The sequence below is a fragment of the Ascaphus truei genome, chromosome 5 (genome assembly GCF_040206685.1).
Source record: "Ascaphus truei isolate aAscTru1 chromosome 5, aAscTru1.hap1, whole genome shotgun sequence".
Classification (NCBI taxonomy): Eukaryota; Metazoa; Chordata; class Amphibia; order Anura; family Ascaphidae; genus Ascaphus; species Ascaphus truei.
Genome location: NC_134487.1, coordinates 85,783,318 through 85,796,117, shown reverse-complemented (window position 1 = coordinate 85,796,117; position 12,800 = coordinate 85,783,318).

Below are 12,800 nucleotides of genomic sequence, written 5' to 3'. Positions count from 1 at the left end.
AGTTTGAAATGTTTGCCACAAATGCCCCAAAGTGCTCTTAAATTTGAATAAAGCTTATCTCTATTCATGTCTGCAGATCGTTCTACTTTAAGCAAATATCTCCTGGGTACCATCAACAGATTTATAAAATGTAGTAGCAGAAGTTTTAGCCAATCTTTTTATTATTGCCAATCTGGAATATAAAATTATGTGTCTTTTTAGTGGCACCAGTCTTGCATTTTTTTTGTTCTAAACTATAATTTATTTTACACCATATGAACCAGCATTTTTGGAAGTTTACCAAGGGATCATGTGTTCCTTTGTTTTGCTCTATGCTTGTTTTTATTTTATTCATTTACTTCATTTTAATAAAAACAAGAAACAAACACACGATTTATTGTACAAGTTGGTACAAACGAAAAGACAGAGATATACAGTAGCTTGCCAAAGATGGTGACTGCTTTCCTCACTAGATCATTGTTTTTTAAAAGAATAGCTGGTTATTATTCCATTGCTATGAATCCAATACATCATTGGATTTATTCCACAGGTACCGTATTGTTCTCTTCTTTGCAGAGAAGATTAGATATTTAACAGTGAAAAAATTCTGTAGGTTGCCAGAGTCTCTTTTTTTTTCTGCTCTTACGATTATTCTTTGTCAGATTATAATATAGCAGCATTTGTAAAGATCCAAGGTCATGCATATGAACAGCATTATATATATATATATATATATATATATATATATATACACAAACACTGTAGAGAAAAGGAGTGGCTCAGTGAGTAAATACACTGACTGGCACTGAGTTTGAACCTGGTTTAATTCCCTGTGTCGGCTCCTTGTGACCTTGGGCAAGTCACTTTATCTCCCTTTGCCTCAGGCACCAACAAAAAGATTGTAAGCTCCACAGGGCAGGGACCTGTGCCTGCAAAATGTCTCTGTAAAGCGCTACGTAAAAACTAGCAGTGCAATACAAGAAAATGCTATTATAATTATATATATATAGATATAGAGAGAGAGAGAGACAGATACCAGTGATAATTTTTTTTTTAATACTCTTGATCATAACGATTTAAAACTCACAAACATCCAAAGTCATTAGGCGTTTTATGCGATAACTCATGCCCCAACATAGCACTGGAACACGGCTCTGCTTCACCCAGTCCGTCGCGGGATCACCTCCTCACAAGACTTCCCAATGTGTGTTGCTCTTTAGGGAGTCCTCCGGCAACTGGCAGTACAGTGGCAGCCGCCTTTATCCTAATGCGGCCGGATCAGCGGCGCTCTGATAACCGCGGGCAGATGCAGTATGGTTTTTTTTTCCCGGAATATATTGCGGTATTTTAGCACTCGTAATATTAGCATTTTATTATCGCTGTCTGCAGTACTGCAATACCGTCTAAAAACTCAGGGGGGCGTTTGCGAGCTGTTGTCTTCGAAGTCTAATACTTTATCAGTTCAACCTATGTCAGTACACAGTCTGCGTGTGCGCGAGCAGTAATTGTATATTTGCATATTTATACATGCATGTGCAGTGCTGTACTGTATGTCTCATTTGAAAATTGTTGAAACGCATAGGCGTGTACAGTACTGTACTGTAACAGTATCACATTTCGGCATATACAGCGCTCTCCCCTCGCTCGCCCCGCACACACACAGGATAGTTTACTGCACTGAAGGGTATTTCAACTTCTTATCTTCTCTACAGTGCAGTACACCTCTCCCACACCATTCCTTTGAATGTGTGTCTTTCTGGTTTCAATCACATTCCTGCTTGCTTGCGAAGTTCAAGAGTGATTTTTTATTTTTATTTTCTCCTAAACCATCTTGATATTATGATATTCAATCTGTGCTGTAGCTTTTGACTGCGACACTGTGCGTTTGACTGCACATGGTTGATTTGTGTGCTTTTTATGTACTGTATTTTGGGGTGTAGGGATCAAATTATTAGGATGACCTGCCTTTTGAAAATATCCCATTTCTTTGAACTGCAGTATAGCTAATCCTTCATGCAGCTGTACCCTGTACCCCCCTCCCCCACGCACACACACAAGGCTCGCTCAAGGATTTGAAACTCTTATCGACAGACACCTCTTCAGAGCCATTCCGTTTCTAAAGCTTGCCATTGTGTTTTTAATCCGTCTCTAGCCGAGCATCACCTCTCTGCGCCTGCGTGTAATCCTCTTTGGGATGGGAGCTACAGTACATAGCTGATTATTACTGCGCATGCGTCTGTAAGTTCACCACTGCTTGCTTGCGAAGTTCAAGAGTGAGTGACCAAAAAAAAATATTTTTTTTTCTCCTCGTTTTTTTTTTTTCTCCTCGTTTTTTTTTTTTTTCTCCTCAAGCCTGCCTATACCATCTTGATATTATGATATTCAATCTGTGCTGTAGCTTTTGATGCAACACTATGCGTTTGACTGCACATAGTTGATTTGTGTGCTTTTTATGTACTGTATTTGGGGGGGTAGGGATCAAATTATTATGATGACCTGCCTCTTGAAAATATGCCATTTCTTTGAACTGCAGTACAGCTAATCCTTAATGCAGCTGTACCCTGTACCCCCCTCCTCCACGCACACACACAAGGCTCGCTCAAGGATTTGAAACTGTTATCGACAGACACCTCTCCAGAGCCATTCCGTTTCTAAAGCTTGTCATTATGTTTTTAATCTGTCCCTAGCCGAGCATCACCTCTCTGCGCCTGCGTGCCTAATTTTCCTATTGTTGTCTTCAAGTCACCTCTCTGTAATCCTCTTTGGGAAGTGAGCTAGCTGATGATTACTGCGCATGACTCACCCATCCACCCCCCCAACCCTTTGAGGCTTTGTTTACGGTAACGCTTTTGAAAATCCCTTCTCGAATTTGATATGTAAATCTGATTTGCACAGCACTGTGAAATTGAGAGTTAAAAAAAACATTATCTGATTCATGTTGTTGATGCAGTAAATTACCACTTTTTGTCATTCTTTCTTTTTCTTTGGTGTAGGTGTGGGGGGGGGGTTGTCAATGATTATAATTATCATGAATGTAAAGAAATATTTATTTTATTTTATCAGAAACAAAAAACACAAATATAAAAATAATCATGAATAATACAAAATGCAGTCTTTATTCAGTTCTTCTGTCAGATGGAAATTGAGGGCCGGTGGATAATCATGAATAATGCACATTGATAATAATATTAATTAATAATATATAATAATATATATATATATAGTAATATGATTTTTTCCATCTTTATCTTCTTCCTCATTCTGTGTACAGTACAGTAGTTCATTGAGAGAGGAGAGGTTTTGTGTACATCATGACTGCAGTTTAGATACTGTACACTTAACTGTACAAACAGTTCACAAACTTTACACGATACCCCCCCTCTCCCCCAGTCCATCCTTTTTTTCTGAACAGACAAGAAAACAAAAAATTAGTGCAGTTATGTGCATACTGTATTATGGCATGGTGTGCTGTATAGTACTATCAAACTGGTCTATACTGGAACTACTGTATACTGTAACTTCTGTTAAATACTTCACAACCAGATGGCTGGTGCTGCTCTCACTGGAAAGAAAAAAATTGAACAGTTAGGTGCATATTATGGCATTGTGTACTGTATAGCTGCTCCATATTGGACAACAGTATACAGTTAGTACTGTCAAACTAGTCTATACTGGAACTACTGTATACTCTGACAACTAGGAAAGAAAAAATCTGTCATACTTACCTGTATCATACTACAATATACATATTACAATACTACAGAACAGTACTATACCATACTACCTTCCTGATGCTTGCTCATTACGCGCGATCACAATGGGCAACACAGTCGCTATATGGTAAATATATTTATTGCATCGTTCCACGGTGAGTACATCGTTCCAAAAACTCAGTATGCCTTGCGCCAACTCATCCTTTTTGGAGGGTTTCACGACTTTTCGGATATGGTCCTTCAGCTGATGCCAGACCGTTTCGATAGGATTGAAGTCTGGCGATCTGTCATTGGAGTGGAAAAAAAGGACAATTAGTTAAAGAGATACAGTACACAGTAAAAACAGTGGGAAAACCGCACTTACTTAAAAGTACTGCACTTACTCCACTGGCGTCTTCACCCAGTTGATACCGCTCTCAAGAATATGCGCTGTTGACGTGGTGTGCTTTCGGATCGTTGTCCTGGTAGAAACGGTGACCATCCGGGAACTCACGTGTGATGTATTCCACAATCTCAGGCACAATTGTCTCTTGGAAGAAAGCTTTATTCATGATTCCTATAACAAGAAAAGAAAATTGCTCAAAAAACTGCACACTAGTACAGTACAGTGCGTAAGGCAAAAGTGTGTGACATACATTTTACTGTACCTTCAAAGATGACGATGCATCCTGGCCCACGCCTAGAGATGGCACCCCACACATGCATCTTCACTGGGTGTTTTGGACGTGGCTTCATAGATATGCGACCTTTTTTGTGGAATGCAAAGGTGGCAAATCTCTCCAGTGAAACAGTAGACTCGTCAGTGAAGATGCAATCCTGGAAAGTTTCTCCACTGTCGATCCATGCCTGGGCCTGGACCACTCTCTTGATTTTGTTAACGTCCCTTATCATAGGGTACGCTCTGTAATGACAAGGAATAAATAATTTTAGAGGTACAGTACAGTTTCTTAAACAACACTTTTACCTCCTGTACTGTCCAGTACTAACCTCACACGTCCATATTTCCATCCAATGCTGCGTCTCATCTTCTTTATGCTGGTCTCGGATACAGTGAGATTGTGATTTTGCTGCAGAGTGTATTTGACCCTTAATGCACTCTTCTCATCATTCTCTTCACTTATTTTGTCGCCAGAAGAGTTGTCTCCCTACAATGTACAGAAAAATAACAATCCGGTAAGTTACAGTGCAGTAGGCCACAAGCACAGCACATCATTTGCAGTAAAAATAGTATACAATGAGATAGATCTACACAATATATAGTTCTATTAATATGCAGCAATATAAACAATATATATACACTAGTTATATAAATATACCGAAATAACTATAAAATTAGATAGATCTACACAATATATAATTCTATTAATATGCAGCAATATACACAATAGATATACTGTAGTTATACAGTATAAGTATACCGAAATAACTATAAAATTAGATAGATCTACACAATATATAGTTCTATTAATATGCAGCAATACTGTATAAACAATATATATACTGTACTGTAGTTATATAAATATACCGAAATAACTATAAAATTAGATAGATCTACACAATATATAGTTCTATTAATATGCAGCAATATAAACAATAATAGATATACTGTATTATATAGTAATATAAATATACTTACGCGTTAGTTACCGTTGGTCTCCTCGTGCATTGTCTGGTTTTTCCGTGTGCATGATAGCACACGGTGGTTGAGGGCACAACGAGGCCAGAAGCAGCTAACCAGCGTTGGATATCTGCAATTCGGTGTCCGCTCGTGTGCATCTCCTTAATTCTCATGCTGAGATCCTTTGACATCTTTTTAACAGGCATTGCTGCGAGTAGAAAGAAATACAAACACATGAATGTATGTTCGATGTTTAGTCTGTGTATTCAATGTGCAGTGAATCCACAAAATGGATGGTGTATTTATACGTTAATGACTCACATTGGAGTACGCCCACTTTCAACACCTGAACCTCGTCGCCATGCAAAAAAGGTTACACACTTTGCATAGCCCACCACTCGATGATCTTTATCTGAAATTGCCCTTGTCCAGATACTGCATTTTGCCATCTGCTTCCATGGATCAACCCCGATTCTACGGACGCAGGAAGCCACTCGCCTCTGCCGTGCCTGTCACACAGAAAAAGCAAAAGGTGGCAGCCGTTTCCAAGCCAAGGCCAAAGCGACAGGCTAGGGCTAATAAAGAAAACCTTCTGCTGACCCCAAAGGCTATGGGTTTTAATACACGTAAGCCTTATTATGTCAAAAAGAAATACGGTGATGTACACTCAACGCAAAACAAATGGCAGCCAACCCATCGAACCCACAGACCACTTCCTCCAATACGCTTGACGACTCTGCCGCCGCTTTCCTGGAAATCTACAGCCCATCTTCTCCACTACTCATCCACGACGCTGCCGCCACTCTCCCGAAAACCCACAAGCCATCTTCGCCACTGCTCTTCGACAACGCTGCCGCCCCTGAAATCCACGGGTCACTTTCTCCATTATGCTTAGACGACTCTGCCGCTTCTCGCCCAGAAATCCACAGGTCACTTTCTCCATCCATCTTCAACGACGCTGCCGCTTCTCCTCTCCCGGAAATCCACAGGTCACCTCCTCCATCCTTCTTCGATGACGCTGCCGCTTCTCTCCATGGAACCCCCATCTCATCCTCCGTAGCAACCATCCACACAGATGTCCACAGCACGCCATGCACAAGAACCAGCTCGTTAGACCGCATACTGAATGGGTTAAGTGTGGATATCCCCGGGAACTCTACTGTGCTGGTAAAGATAGACCTGCTTCTGGAGACCATGCTAAATATGGATCAACGGATGCAGAAGATGGATCAACGGATGGAGAAGATAGAGACTGACATAGCGGGGATACATAATTTGCTCGATGTTCATGCCCCTGTATCCCCACCGCCGGAGCAGGAGGGTGGCATGGATGTGATGAATGGGACCTTCGACCGCCTTCCAACACCAAGCGCACCCCCTCCACCAGAAGAATCTTTGTACATGTATGCCGTTGAGGATTAGGATAACATGACAACCCCGTCAAGACCACGCCAGGAGACAACACGGCGAACAAGACAGGAGGAAAGCTTCCTCCCAGACAACCTACCCTCGCCCGCCGCCACAAGCACACCCACTCACAGAAGAACACCCACTCCCAGAACCCAACCTACATACGCTTGCATCGATACGGTGCCCGACATCATCCTGCGCGAGCTGCAACCGGCACTCAGGGAGAAGTATAGGGTGATGAGTGCTGGTTTACCCCAGAAGTATGCCATGTTAATTTTTAAGCACCACGTGTCCTACTTGGTGTACTGCGGGAGGGCCTACAAAGTGAACTACGAAGGAAATCGCGAAAAAATGGCGCTTCCTGAAAATTTAAGAAGGACTATTGTGGAGGAATTGCGGCGCTATTTTTCAATTACAGATCCTTTAATGAAAATCATTCGGGACTCCATTAATGGCATTTTGCGCCATACATTTGCGTGACTGTTCAACTGTTGTTTATTTTTTGTAAATATTTTTGTAAATGTTTTGACTTTCTGTACTTTAATAAAGGAGATGTTGCATTTTTTAAATTTTATGAATAAAGAATTTTTTTTAATAACACCATACTGTTGTGCTGTACATGTTTTGACTCTCTGTACTTTAATAAAGGAGATGTTGCGTGTTTTAACTTGTATTAATAAAGAAATGTTTTTACTTATTGTACACAGGACCTGCACAATTCCAGTCCCCGAGGGCCGCAAACAGGCCTGGTTTTCAAGGTTATCCTGAAAACCGGGCCTGTTTGTGGCCCTCGAGGACTGGAGTTGTGCAGGCCTGACTGACTGTTCTGTACACCATCCTACAGTAAATGTTTTGACTTTCTGTACTTTAATAAAGGAGATGTTGCGTTTTTTAAATTTTATGAATAAAGCATTTTTTTAAATAACACCATACTGTTGTGCTGACTGTAAACCATACTAACATAATACATGTAGAATAAATGCATACTTTTTATTTTTTTCGGGTTTATTATACAGGATATGTAAAAAAAGTATTGTATACGGTCTGAAAACATCAGCATACTGTTTCAGGTATTCTATCCTAATCAATAACAACGGCCACTAAACTGTAGACTCCGGTACGTGTTTTTTTTTTACTCAGATTCAGTAATGTGCAGGCATTGTAACACAAAGCGATATTATCCATCGAAATCCCTCCATTTGCCGTTTTCTGCATAAGATGACAAAGTTTTCTTTTCTGAGGAACAAAAAAAAAGTAAAAGTTTTACTGTAATGGTCAGTCAGTCAGTCCCCTAAAGAAGTTCCCACAGTCAGTCCCACCAATAATTTTCTCGGGGGGTGTCTCCTGTTCACATGCGCATGCGCCTACCGTCGATGTGATGACACGCATACAGTATGCGTTTCAAGAAGGTTCCAATGCGCATGCACCTAGATTTTCACCAATTGTGCATTATCTACTGTAGAAGCCGCTCAGCCAATGATATTGCTTACAGGAGAATCGCTTGACTTTTGAATCGCACTGATATTGATATTTTCAAAATAAAAAAGCAGAATAAAATACGGCAACATTACTCACCATAGACTTTCTCAATCAGCTGGCGCCGAGCCACTGCCAGTCCCGTATTCTTGATCATACACGTCGTTGACAGGTGACAGCGGGACTACTACACCTGTAGTCAGCTGATGAGGCTGGAAATCGCTTAGGTACATGCAAGCTTGCTCAAAACTGTACGCGAAATCCGGCTCAGGCTGCAGGTATCCTTAGCGGGGATAGACAGCAAGGGTTGCCTGTTACCAGGTTTTCACTGACGGTCGGACCGTTATTGGAAGCTGTCGCTGTCGCATTGCTTGTCAGCGACTGATGTTTCTTAGTTGGTTTTAACATGACCTTTCGCCTTTTGCAGTCTCCATGATCATAGATACGGGAAAAACCCGGTGATACACACCAATACCCTCCAATAAAATAGGGATCAATACGAAAAAAACATGAATCGCTACATAACTTTTTCCTTATTGCACGCTTCCACCCATGAGCATCTGGCGAAAATTTGTAAAAGTCATAGTTTCCGATAAAATACTGATAAATTTGAACAACTGTTGCCATCTTATCATCTGTTGCATTAATCGCAGCCCATATTAAATAAGCGTACGTTCTGTCGGGTTTTTGGAACATGGACTGCGGTGGTACACTCATGTCGGGACTCTCAGGACAATAAAACAAGACCAGACACTGCATGTATTTTTAATATGAAAAGCCTAAATTGATACATTATTGTAACTTCTTCATTCCCAAGTCCAATTTACAATATACCACTGTGGTGTGGTATTTTAACACCTGCAATTACTGAAGCGCATGCGCATTACAATTCATGAATATCTGCCATCTGGCGGATACGCAAAGAATTGCAACCAGTTAAATCCAAACCATATCAATAAACACATCAACCGCGCATCAACCGCGGTTGTGAATGCAACATGAATGCGGCCAGAATGCGGCATGAACTTGGTGAAGTGCAGTTAAGTGCGTGGCATTCGGTAAAAAATCCCGGAAAAATTCGGAGATGTTGAAGAATAAAAGGGGCCGCGGCTGTACATCCACAGCGTTCCGAATAGAGGAACGTTCCTAGTCCTCAGTGCTGAGTATCCACACTTATTCTGGCGTATTGATTCAATTAATCTTTGCACACCACCTCTCAGCAGCACATAACCCTACACGTTTCTTCCGATAGACTGATTTCATCAGGGGATGTATTCTGATTGCGTATGTATGGTATATATAGCACCGGAATCCAATCAAAAGAGACTTATCAAATTTACACGTGTGTATATAGAAATCTAAGTCCCCCCAATTAACCTTTATGATATCTACAGAGAAAGAGCAGCAGGATATCATTATTGAACAGTTATACAAATCAATAGTTTGCCCAAATATTGACAATTTTGCAAACATTAGATCTAATCAATATTTATGTATAATATGTTTCACAATTCTATTAAATATATACTAAACGAAGGAAAAGCCCTATATTGGCTTCTATAGAGGATAGCACAGAAATAAAAGTGTTACTAATTAATTCTTCAGATACTTGCCAAATTGCATACAAAGAGAAATTATTAACAACTACAATTGTTAACCTGATTCCATTTAATTTATGGCCACCATTTAGCCTACTAATTATGGATAAACTTTCTAAAAATATATATACTAGTCCCTTTAGGGTTATTAAGAAATTGATATTATACCACTATATGTTACACTCAATTTAGTCATTCTGTATATGAAACCACATAAGTTTATAGTGAAGTGGAGAAGAATAAGAGAGGTTATCCATAATAATATAAATCTTATTAGCTATATGATTTTGAATATTTTGTATTTAGTCATTGATTCCTAAGATTTTAATAGCATTTTAATTCTTTTACAATACAACCAGGATGAAAAAATTCAGACACAAACAAAGAGAACAGACCTCACCACCACTTCATAGATTATTTAAAATCTGACCATTCCATGCCGTTCAGCAATCATATAAACATAATTGTATATAACCAATAATACGCAAAATTTTATACTAAGTAACCGGTGATATATAACAAGTGAAGATTATTTTAAATAACATACTAATAGTTCATAAATTAATCTAAATCACCTAAATAATATTGGTTTTGTGTGTAATAATTAAGTAAATGTGATATATAATGTGTATATATATCTATATGGAGAAAAGAGGAGAGAGCGCACGTCCCATAGCGTAAAACTGTATATTTATTTGTAAAAAAGGAGGGAGGGTGGAAGGGAAGGGGATTGGAATATCACTCACAAAAGTAAAAACAATTCAGGCATATGTGAATAATATCACCACCATCCGGTCAATCTGTATCAGTAGTCCGCAGTTCGAGACTCCCTCAGGATTGTTGGGATGGCGTGGCTGCTGCAGAGATCCAGGGGTGCTTTTCCAAGGGTACAAATTGAAAAAGTCGCCGTCTGGTGACGAAACTCGTAAGGGAACGTCATTACGTCATTGACGACGTCACACATGCGCACGAGGAAGCCGCACCGAGAGCGGAACATTTCTGCGGCCATTTCTATGCAGGAGGAAAACTCTGGGACTGCAAATTAAACAACTTGTACCCTTGGAAAAGCACCCCTGGATTTCTGCAGGACTCCGAGGAGACTGCACATGCGCATTGGGGAGCGCTATGAATTCCCCTGTCTATAAGAAGGCTTCGCGGCTACCAGGAACTAGTCACCATGGCTACCAGGGATGCAAATTCCCTACATGTGGACTGATATAGCTCTGTTTACTTTTTCTGTTCTCTGCTGCTTTTCCTGCTAAGGCTATGACAGCTTTAGTGCGACGGCAGATCATGAGGGGTTGATCATGGGTCATTTTTGCATAACCAATCAGAGTAGCTGATGGTCACTTAGGTGTGGGTTTTAGGGGGTATATAAGGTTTCCACGGCCAGTAGTCTAAAGCACTGACCTGAGAAAGGTCCCTGTAAGGACCGAAACGTTGGTCTTGTTTGTGATGCTATCTACTTTGAATACAGGTTTTTTCATCTACCACTGAGTGCTGTCCTTTGTTTACTCTTGTTGAGTTGACTACCGTTGACTACCGTTTTATATATATATGTATATGTATATATGTATATATACACACATACTGTATATATTTATTTATATATATATATATTTATTTATATATATATATATATATATATTTATATATATATATATATATATATGAAAAAGAGAGAAGAGAGCGCACGCCCCATAGCGTAAAAAGGTAATTTAATAAGGGAAGGGGGGTAAGGGGGGTGGTTAAAATGCACTCACAAAGGTACAAATCATAAAGGCATTGCGTGATTATAATCACCACCATCCGGTTCTCGCTTTTTGTCCTTGATGTAATCCGGTCTCAGAACAGGATGGGTCCACGTCCCAGCCGATAGAAAAGCCCAACAGATGTGAAACGTCCATAAAGAAATCAGGAAAGTGTGGCTCTATATTCCTCAAGCCTCTGCAGCATCGGCGCAGGTCTCGGTCCACTCCCTGCGCTGTGTAATGACGTATATATATATATATGGCATACCCCGGTTTAAGGACACTCACTTTAAGTACACTCGCGAGTAAGTACATCTCGCTCAATAGGCAAATGGCAGCTCATGCATGCGCCTGTCAGCACGTCCTGTACAGCAATACCGGCTCCCTACCTGTACCGAAGCTGTGTGCAAGCGGGGAGACTATAGAGCCTTTTATGCATGCATATTTACATCAGTTATGCACGTATATGATGATTGCAGTACCGTACATGCATCGATAAGTGGATAAAAGGCAGTGCTTCACTTTAAGTGCATTTTCGCTTTACATACATGCTCCGGTCCCATTGCGTACGGGGTATGCCTGTATATATATATATATATATATATATATATATATATACAAAAGATTGACCTAGGCGCAAGTGGAGAAAAGAAAGAAAAACATAGGGTAGTATGTTCTAACAATTTAGCCAATAAAAGGTACAATATGCACTCACAGCGATGAGATAAATTTAAGCCTTGTATCCACTCAGGGATCTGGAACAATGTAGGGAATCTGGAACGTCCAGCAGCACGTATTTCACAGCCAAGTGTTATCTCGTACGTTGCATTACATGTAGAAAGGAAGGTAAGAAACACACAAATAGTGTAACACAGTTTTAATAAAAATATATAATTCAATAACAATAGGTAAAAAACTCACACTTTGTGAGTTCTCATAAAACGGTTGAGAATTCAGAGTATCTCACACTCATAAAGGGCTAATAATACTCTGCTGGTCTTCTAACAGTCTCTGTTGTTGTCCTGGTGTGGAGTTTTATATCTCCTTAGTATAAGTGGCCGTATGCTCTAGTGACATCACACTTAGCACTTGCACTATTGATAGTGCCCACAGTCTCCTAGGACCGGATATACTCCCCGTTTGAGTAAACCCTCGCGGGTCTCTCTCTGCACCTAATGTGCTCTTTGTACTCACAGTACTTGGGGGCTCAAAAGTTCTTATGTTGTGCTACGTTTGTAGGTAATCACGGCCTCGG